Below are 10,175 nucleotides of genomic sequence, written 5' to 3' on the forward strand. Positions count from 1 at the left end.
ACTCTTTTACCAACGAATTGGTTTGACCGTCACATTATAACGCCCCCACGGCTGAAAGGGCGAGCATGTTTGGTGGGATGCGGATTCGAACCCGCGACCCTCAGATTGTGAGTCGAGCGCCTTATCCACCTGGCCATGCCGGGCATAAATCAGGTTGTATACCCAGCAAAAAAAAGCAATATATATATATATATACAACCTATAGTACAAACTATCACCATACATGTAAGTTAAATATTCAAATAAATATGTTGCTAATATTCTCTAAGTTGCTTGATTAATATATTTGTTATAAAGTCGGTAAGCAGTTTTTTATAAAGCTATATACATCACACACATATAAGTGAGTTACAGATATTAACATCATTTTTAATTATTTTGAATAGGAAGAAAAAATAATAATTGACTTAAACTTTATCTAGTTTACTTTTGAAAACCTTCACCTATCATATTCAAGCTCTTATAAATCCTTATTAAAACCATCCATCACAACTTGCCACTTAAGCATCTTCAATACAGCAAATGTTTTGATTTACCTATGTGGTATACAATGAAAGAACTCTAAACAGCTAAACATTAGTATATTTCGAAACTACATGAGATATGATGCTGCCGCGTAACTCTAAAATTCTTATAAGAAAAGCTTATTTTATGGCATTGTTATTACATTATAGTTTTAACATTCCTTGAGCAATTTTTACATTTTTAATAAAAAATATTGACTCAAGAGTAGTCTTACCTGGTTTTCAAGTTTGATTAGTACTAACGAGAAAATAATTGTACTTTTTACTGCTTGAACTGGAAATATATGTTTATTCACCAAGGTTTCAATGTCCTTTGAGGAGTCAGTCACTTCGCGGATTTGCTGTCATATGTTAGACTTATCTAGCGTACCACATATGAGCATGAACTTGTTTATGCTTCTGACGTCACAATGACAGGAAAAAAATTAGCCAATTAGGAACGAGATGACATCATTCTTTTCTAAGCTAGTTATGATTTTACTAGAGACAGTAATCACATGGGTTCTACCACAATTCCACATTTATCGTTATCTAAACTCATAACTTCAAAACTTAGTCACTAAGAATGTTTGTATACGTACTCACAACATATAGTTTGCCAGTTTAAGCTCTTGAAAAAAAAAAGCTAGACAAGAAACGTTTTCAATTAAAATTACTTTGGGCATATTATTTAATATAATAATAATAATAACTTGAAAATAATTACATTAAGGAAGATAAATTTATTATCATCCAAAGAACAGTATGTTGAAGATTTTGTCTTTTTGAACAACTCTAGAATGAGGTTATGTTGAAGATATTGTGTGTTTTTTAACAACTCTAGAATGAGGATATGTTGAAGATATTGTGTCTTTTTGAACAACTCTCAATTCGTAATTCTGTTTTGGAAAATACTTTGTAGCGGAAAAAAATAAGAACATTAGATATATATATTGGTTATTTATAACCTCATTCTAGAGTTGTTCAAAAAGACAATATCTTCAACATAACCTCATTCTAGAGTTGTTAAAAATACACAATATCTTCAACATAACCTCATTCTAGAGTTGTTAAAAATACACAATATCTTCAACATAACCTCATTCTAGAGTTGTTAAAAAACACACAATATCTTCATCATAACCTCATTTTATGCTGTTAAAAAAGACACAATTTCTTCATCATAACTTCATTTTATGTTGTTAAAAAAGACGCAATTTCTAGAACATAACCTCATTCTAGAGCTGTTAACAAGTGCACAATATTTTCCCCATAACCTCATTCTAGAGTTGTTAAAAATACACCATATCTTCAACATAACCTCATTCTAGAGATGTTAAAAAAAGACACAATATCTTCAACATAACCTCATTCTAGAGCTGTTAAAAAATCACACAATATCTTCAACAATAACCTCATTCTTATGATCATAACAACCTTAATACAGGTTCCAGACCTACAAAGGTCCATTTTAGATAACATTAGAAGATAATCATAAATCGATTGGGTTTTAATCTTAGAACATTGACTTTTTATTAACATTATTTTCAAAATACATACAAGTAAATTAAATAAAATACATTGACGTTTATATTAGTGCTGCCATCTAGTGACAAAGGACTGATAAGCAATAAGGTTTTTCTTTGACAATTATTTGCTTTGTCATAATTTAAGAAAATATTTTTAAAAATTGACTAATATAACTTTTTACTTCCACTTTTAGTTGACTGTATTGTAATAACGAAAAAGCACGCTTATATAGATGTGCTTATACATGTTTCAGCATTGAATTACTTCTCATAACTCTATAGTGAACGTTTAAATGAAAGTCTCTGCTAATGACCTAAGTAATGCCATTGTGTACGCTTATTGTGTTCATTAATTTGAATTAAGCGACTTGTGCACAATGAAAGCTTGCCTAGAGAATATTCCTCAGTATTGTTTAACAGTCATAATCGAGAGAGAATATGGCTATGTGGAAGTTTGAATTCTTAAAAAGTGCATTACTTGTAATCTATTGCTAGTGCGTCAACACTTTTGTTTAGTTGGAAGAACTCTCGCTTGGTGTGCGAGACCTCTCGGGCTCAATCCTGCTCACGATAGTTGCCAAAATATGATTAACATATCTATATTATGTTCTAAATTCCTGGTCGAAAATATATTTCTACGTTGGTTTGAATGTCTCCATTGAGAGTATATTTCTACAGAGAGAATATTCCTACGTAATTTTTGAAAGTCTTCTTCGAGAATAAAAGTCTAAGGTGACGTTTGAAAATCCTCTTCGAGAATATATTCATATGTAACATGTGAAAGTTTTTGTGTTTAAGAAAAGTCTATTTTTAATTATCAACAAAAAAAGTCGAAATCACCTCAGGTTGGTTCTCTTTGTACAGACAGCTTCGCGGCGGTCTGGTGATGTTTCCAATTACCATTAAACCCACTCCCTAGAGCCCCCAGTGGCACAGCGGTATGTCTGTGGACTAACAACGCTAGAATCCGGGTTTCGATACCCGTGGTAGGCAGAGCATAGATATCCCTTTGTGTAGTTTTGTGCTTAATTACAAACAAACAAACACTCCCTAGGTCTTCATTTGAGATAATAATTTCGGTTCAAGTTATGTGGAATGACTACCCCACCTGTCCCCCTCCCCCCCAAAAAAACACTTTCATGCTAGTGAGACTCATAATGTAGGGATAATATAAAATTCTTAAAAGACTAAATTTATAACATCTCAGATGTGAACACTTCAATGGTTGGTAGCATCTTAAAGAATCTATTCACATGTAATTATAAAAAGCCTTAGTCGAGTCAAGCAAGCATTCCAACTCTCATGTTTCTTATTACTTTCAAAACTCTGAAGAATTTAGTATATTCCTGCTTAATGGTTGGAAGTCCGCGTTTCAAATATTTTCCAAGTAATGTTTGAAAGTTTTCATTGAGACAAGCAAACATATTTTATTTCAACTTTCACTGGAAATCGTTAAATTGTTGCTAGTCAAGATCTTTCTATAACAAACTTATGTACTAATGCAACACATTTGAATATTTATATCGCACGCTTTATCTCTTTTTTTTAGTGTTTTAGGGTTTTTATTGTACGACGAGCCAATAAAATGTAAGGGAGTCGTTTAATTTATTATTGAGATCATTTTTATTAACGTACCGGTCCTCCGGTAGTCAGCGGCAAACCTTAAGGTTTTAACGCTAAAAATCAAGTTTCGAAGCCGTTGATGGTATAGCACAGTTAGCCCATTGTGTATCTTTGTGTTTATTATTAAAAAAAAGCAAATAAATATGTAATGTAGTGTTTAACTTCGGCGTTAGCAAGAGGCGTCCACACAAGTTAGAATGCATATTATAAGAACTATCCTATAATAAAACATAAGCTTCATGTTTAAGAATTCATGAAACATTTGGAACATAAATTTTTAACTTGTGGAATGCTTTGAAACTATAATTATTTACAACAAGAAACGTATACAAATTAAGTGGTTGTTCGTACCTATAATATCGGTGGTTCTTTGCGGCTTAATTGTAGTTTAATTTGTAACTGTAATATTGGTATTTCCTTGCGGTATATAATGCGATTCGAAACTATAACGATGGTATTTCCTTGGGGTTTGTAGTCCAATTCTTAACTGTAATGTTGGTATTCCCTTGGGGTTGGTAGTCCAATTTTTAACTGTAATGTTGGTATTTCCTTGGGGTTTGTAGTCCAATTCTTAACGGTAATGTTGGTATTTCCTTGGGGTTTGTAGTCCAATTTTTAACTGTAATGTTGGTATTTTCTTGGGGTTTGTAGTCCAGTTCTTAACTGTAATGTCATTAATTCGTTGGGATTTGTAGTCCAATTTATTGGTATTTCTTTGCGGTTTCAATTGCAATTCATAACTGTAATGTCATTATTTCGTAACTGTAATGTCGGTATTTCTTTGCTATTTGTATTTAAAGTCGTACCTTCGTTACGGTCCGTTGTCCAAATCATAGAACTTTCATTAAAGCTGCTTCTCAAAACTTAAAAATCAGAAAATGGCGAATTAGTTGGAACAAACATTTGAAAAATATAACAAAATTCGCTTGATCATGGAAATGCTGGTTATTGGGATCGTTAAAGCAAGAAAAAAATTAACAAATCAGTAACAATAAGTATCAATTTTGATGATACAACGCATAGAAAATATCCAGGCAAGTTTGGTTATCAGATAAATTTAGCATAATAAAGGCCATAAAGATATGTCACTATTCTTATATACATTTCTCAAATTATGGATAACTTTTCTGTCTATTAATAAAAGATGTTCTAATTTTCATTAAACTCCTCTGGTACAGGCTTAAAAACAGTGTATTTAAACCTGTTCTCTTAACTACCAAGTTTTAATTAATATACAGTAAAATGCATGGTACTAACAAAATATGATATCATAAAAATACAAAAAGTTTTCAGCGGCTCAGTGGTAAGTCTGAAGACTTATAGTACTAAAAAACTAATTTCGATACCCGTTGTGGATACAGCATAGGTAGCCCATTGTGTAATTTTAAGCTTGAAAACAAACAAACGACCAAAAGTAAAAATAAGAGTACGTCAAAACACAGTTCCAGGTGTTGTAACAATAACTGTTCTTTTAAAACGAGTCTTCAGGAACATGACGTGAAAGCGAATTTTTGTTTTGATTAGTAATATTTTTTTTTGTTTTATGTAACATATAAAACGAAAGCAATCTCATATACAGCTTCAGCTCTTAGAATTGTTTTATATTACGGGTTTCCCGGGGAGACAGCGGTGATTTTATGGACATGCAACGCTAAAATCCGGGGTTCGATTCCCCGCAGGTGAACACAGCAGATATCCTAATGTGACTTTCGCTAAAACAAGTATATATATATATATATTACGGCAAACTGGTGCAAAATATTTGTACCCGCAACGGCGAGAGAAGAATAAGCAAACGTTTAAGATATTTAAGAACAATTTTCATATTTACAAGAGTGTTTCATACAAATATCTCGTGATATGATTATTGTCAACATACAATATTATAATAAATACTGCTCCTACATATCACGTATTTAGTAATAACGTAAGACATCTAAATATTTAAGTCGCACGCTTTGCATCGTTTTTGTGCGTTTCGGAAATTAATTAATCTAATAAAGAATCGTTTAATTTAAAACTGAAAACACATACATGTATATATATAATTAAATGTGAAATAACCTAGTCAAAACATTAGTGCAGCAAAAAAAGACTTCATTCACTCACTACAGATCTTTCAAAGTAGGAACTGATATATTTTTTTGTTGTTGTTAAAAACAGTTTTTTGGTTGTAATAGATAGCAACAGCGAGTCAAAAAATTGTCAGGATTTATCTTTTTTTTTTCTTTTGAAAATTTCATTCAGGTAAATGTGAAAACCGTTTTATCGTTAAAGATTGACAACTGTTGCTATTTGCTACAAAAAATGTGAGGACATCTGGTGTAACGAAGTGTGACTATAATAGTATGTGTTATTCTGTGTAAAACCTTTAAGAATCCCTAACTTTAGTATTTTCCTGTATTAAATGCGCTGTGTATTCAAAGTCCGAGAACGTAGACCACGTTACAAGTATTGAAATCTCACTTTGTTTATTGGTATATACTTGCTTATCATTTGAAACAAATCAAACAGAAAGAAATATATACATTTGTAAATATACTAAAGCTGTAAAAACAATATAAATTTTACTGGAGTTACCAAGATAACTCGACAAAAACCAACCAATATGCTGTCCTTACGTAATTTTATCCTCATTCTAGAGATAATGATCCATTCTGTTGTTGGGTTTACCATTGCATTTCTATAAATTGGCATTATTAAATTTTTACACGTTCACATTTCGTCTCCTTGAATGATGACATTTAAAAATTGTCTACACATTCACATTATCAAATGTCTACATACTGACAGAATCGCATCTTTACAAACCGACACTAACAAATCTTTGTACATTGACACCATAACACCTCTACACTGAGACACCTTCAAACCTTTAAATATTAACACCATGACAACTCTACACGCACGTATTATCATATTTCTACATACTGACATCATGGTGCATTTGCATACTGAAATTCTAGCATCCCTAACAACGACATCATCAAACCTCTATATACTATCACCATAACAACTATAAACACCGGCACAATCGAATCTCTACACACTAACACCGAACAGCATGTCTACACATCGACACTATAAAATCCCTACACACACTATCAATATCAATATCTAAACACTAATACCATAACATCTCTACCCACTGACACTGATAGGCCTCTACATACGGTTATAGCATCTCTACACATCGACACTATAAAATCCCTACACACACTATCAATATCAATATCTAAACACTAATACCATAACATCTGTACCCATTAACACTGATAGGCCTCTACATATGGTTATAGCATCTCTACACACCAATATTATCAAATCTCTATATACATCTCTGCACTACAACACCATTGACACTATTGTTACGTAAACTACATATGAGTTAAAGATTTCCTTTCTTTTTCACCAAGGTTAAATTTAAAAGAGAATCTGTGACGTAGAGACCTAATGCATTCTTTGATTGGCCGTACTCTCTGTTGTGGACTGCAGTTTCGCCAGTTCAAGGCTCATTAACACAGCTTGGGTCAGTAAACCAAAGAAATACCATTAAGCTTCTTAAAACGTACTCAAAACACAATAGATGTTATGTAAAACTAATCTATTTGTATTGTTACAACAATATTTTGTACTTCTGTTATCAGGTCTTAGAACTGAGAGATAAATAGTAACTGCTTAAAAACTTAGATATCTCATATTTCTTTTGATTTTAATGTTTTCATTTGTATATCTATGTTCCTTATAAATATCTATTTAATGAAAAATTTTAGATACAATTTTGTCAACTGACACCCTAACTAAGCTAGTTAAGCCGCGAGGACCTCTTAAAGACTTATTTACTAACGAAAACAAGGGAAGATAACAAAGAATGTGCTCTACCGATATTCATTTTTCACCAGCGTTGTAAGTCCGCAGACATACCGATGTGCCATTGGGGGAAACTTCACCTAGAGTCCCAAACTTGCTCAACTGTAGGCCTAAGTTAGAAAACAATGTTGTTCATTTTATTAAAAGTTCGTTTAAAACAAATTGTCTAAATTTTATCATATCAACTCAAGAGAATGTTATTGTGCTAACTCGTTCTTTCTTTTTTTTCTGATCTACATGGAATGTACTTATGTTTCTGTGAAAAGAAGTTATTTGTGAAAACTCATCATATAAAAAAGAGGGGTTACATTTTTCTGTTTTTTTTTCTTTTTAGAAAAGCCAAATCGTGTCTTGTTTATGTCTTAGCATAGAGAAATATTTAGAAATAACGCTGAAGTGTAGAATGATTGTAACGATACAAACGTAAAAGTTAAGATTATACGATATTATGTAAATTTTCTTTCTCCAATACATATGTATATTTATATACTCTAGCTCATAGGAAGGTATTTTCGCTATTTAGCAAGCTATTTAGCTATCAGATTTCAAACTGGATTTTCTTGTGGAAAAAAATCACACTGTCCTAGGTGATGTCATTTTTCATTAAGTATTAATATATGCATTAATATGTGTGTGAGGTGAGCGTGAATATTGTACTGGTCAGAGCGTTGGGCTGTGTATCGAAAGGTCCAGAGCTCGAGACGTAATGTCGCTGAACAAGCTTTGTACTTACAGACTTGGTAAAATCATACACAAAATAAATAGCCAATCCTGTTATTCGGCTCAAAGAGCTGGACAGCTCCCTTGTAGCAGCTATCGCTGCTATTTGGCTGCCATTCCCTTTAGTTAGCAGTTCAAAATCGGAACGGCTATATCTGAATCTGGCCGTTCAGCCCACGTACGCATAAAATGCCAGCTGGTAATTACAGACTAGAAATTATAACATCGATTCTTTAGTCCAGAATTTCGACATTGTACTTGTCTGTATAAAGTATTTAAAAAATAACTAGAATCTACGTCACTTCCCTATAAATAGCTGTAATTGGCAGAAGTAACATACTTTAGGAATTTCAATGGGTGGGGAAAATTCGGTAAGTGCAGGAGTTACGCTGGACTATAATCAAGTAATATAAGTTATAAAACAAGTTTCTTTAATGAAATAATCCGGATTCTTATCTTACCTTTATTGCACCGCACTTATGAATCAGTCTCTATACGGTGATCTTCTTTTATGTATATTCACTCGGCTGTAACATGTCAGCATGAAACTTTCTTTCGTAGTGCATACAGGTCGCGTGTATATATATATGATTTTATTTCATAGGCCTATGAACTCTCTAAAAGTATAAGGCAGGGTTGGGCTTTAGGATGTCCGTTATAGAGATAAAATTCACGAAAAGGTAACCGTTCGAAAATGTCCGTTTCCACAAACAGAATACAGGATGTAATATTTACATTTACATTTTTAAACACAACTTCAAATACAGCATATTCACACTGTACAGAAACATGTACTCTGAAAACTGAGAAACTAAGTGTTTACGGGCTTTGGAAAGAACTCTGACTGAATCTTTTTTTCTCCACTCCAATACGTATTCGTAAGTTAATGACAATAATTTTTAAATTACTCCACTCATTAAATGATGTAAGTTAAAATAAATAGACGATATAGTGTTAAAACTTCTTACCCTAATTGTGACATAAATAAAATTGATAAGAAATTACACTTCGCCAACTTAATATCGTTCACAACAGTTGTTGTCTAATATAGAAAGCGTCTCAACCACTACTATGTTTGTCATATCTCATTAGGCCTGAAGAGCCCTGGTAATAGACGAAAGGCCTCTTCGGTACTGTATATATAGCAGATAGAGTGTGGTTGATCTGTTGTTACAAAACTTCTTATTGATAATTACGTGTACATTTAACTGGTGTTTTAGTGATGCCTTAATAATTGAGTAAACAATCCAAGTATCAGTCTGTCTGTGAAGTGTGGTTCACTTATTGTTTAATAACTAGAAATTTTTCATTTTAATGTTGTTTTAGCCTAATAAATTTGATGAGTGTCATTGGATATCTTAAAATCTTTTCCGGTATAAAATCTTTAAGTCTTCTGTCACTACAAATCCATTTTAATCATCGTAGAAAATTCCAAGTACATTTTATTAACACTTAATCAACGGAAAGATTCCAATACTTCATTAAGAATTTTTCAAAAGTCGTATGATCAAATTCTTCCTTATCTGTTACCTGGTGGTACGAAATGAGTTACACTAATTTTTTATTTGATCAAAAAGATGCATTAAAAAAAGGCTGGACTTGGGGTTTATTTCTGTTATAAAACTTAACTAGACTCACATTGTTTCAAGAAATTAGACGTATAACATAGGGTTTTATTAATATTTTATTTTTAATAAAAAATGGTCGTAGTTAAATTCCCATGCAAAAAGCATGAAAAATTCAGTTGGTGGTATTAAAGAAAACGTGGGAACGTTTGCGTGCTCTGCCTGTTGATGTAATACTTATAAACCTCAAAATTATTTTCTATATATATATGCATACATATAGTTTAAGGCAGGGGTTCCCAAACTTGGAGAGGTAGAGAAGGGGCCGTAGAAAACACACAGTACTGTTAAGGTACTTAGTATCT

At 32.3% G+C, this 10,175-nt stretch overlaps 2 protein-coding genes across 2 annotated transcripts in view; one reads left to right on the top strand and one right to left on the bottom strand.

Moving 5' to 3' along the window:
• The window catches only part of LOC111086768, a 46,069-nt gene extending 45,252 nt beyond the window's left edge, over window positions 1-817 (bottom strand). The window contains exon 1 of the mRNA XM_022390968.1: window positions 740-817. The gene's annotated coding sequence lies outside the window, so the exon portion shown is untranslated. The remainder of the gene's footprint in view (window positions 1-739) is intronic.
• Window positions 1-10,175, top strand: part of LOC111086764 — a 179,469-nt gene that overhangs the window by 55,208 nt on the left and 114,086 nt on the right. The gene's annotated exons all lie outside the window — the stretch shown is intronic.

Source organism: Limulus polyphemus, unplaced genomic scaffold (genome assembly GCF_000517525.1).
Source record: "Limulus polyphemus unplaced genomic scaffold, Limulus_polyphemus-2.1.2 Scaffold51, whole genome shotgun sequence".
Taxonomy (NCBI): domain Eukaryota; kingdom Metazoa; phylum Arthropoda; class Merostomata; order Xiphosura; family Limulidae; genus Limulus; species Limulus polyphemus.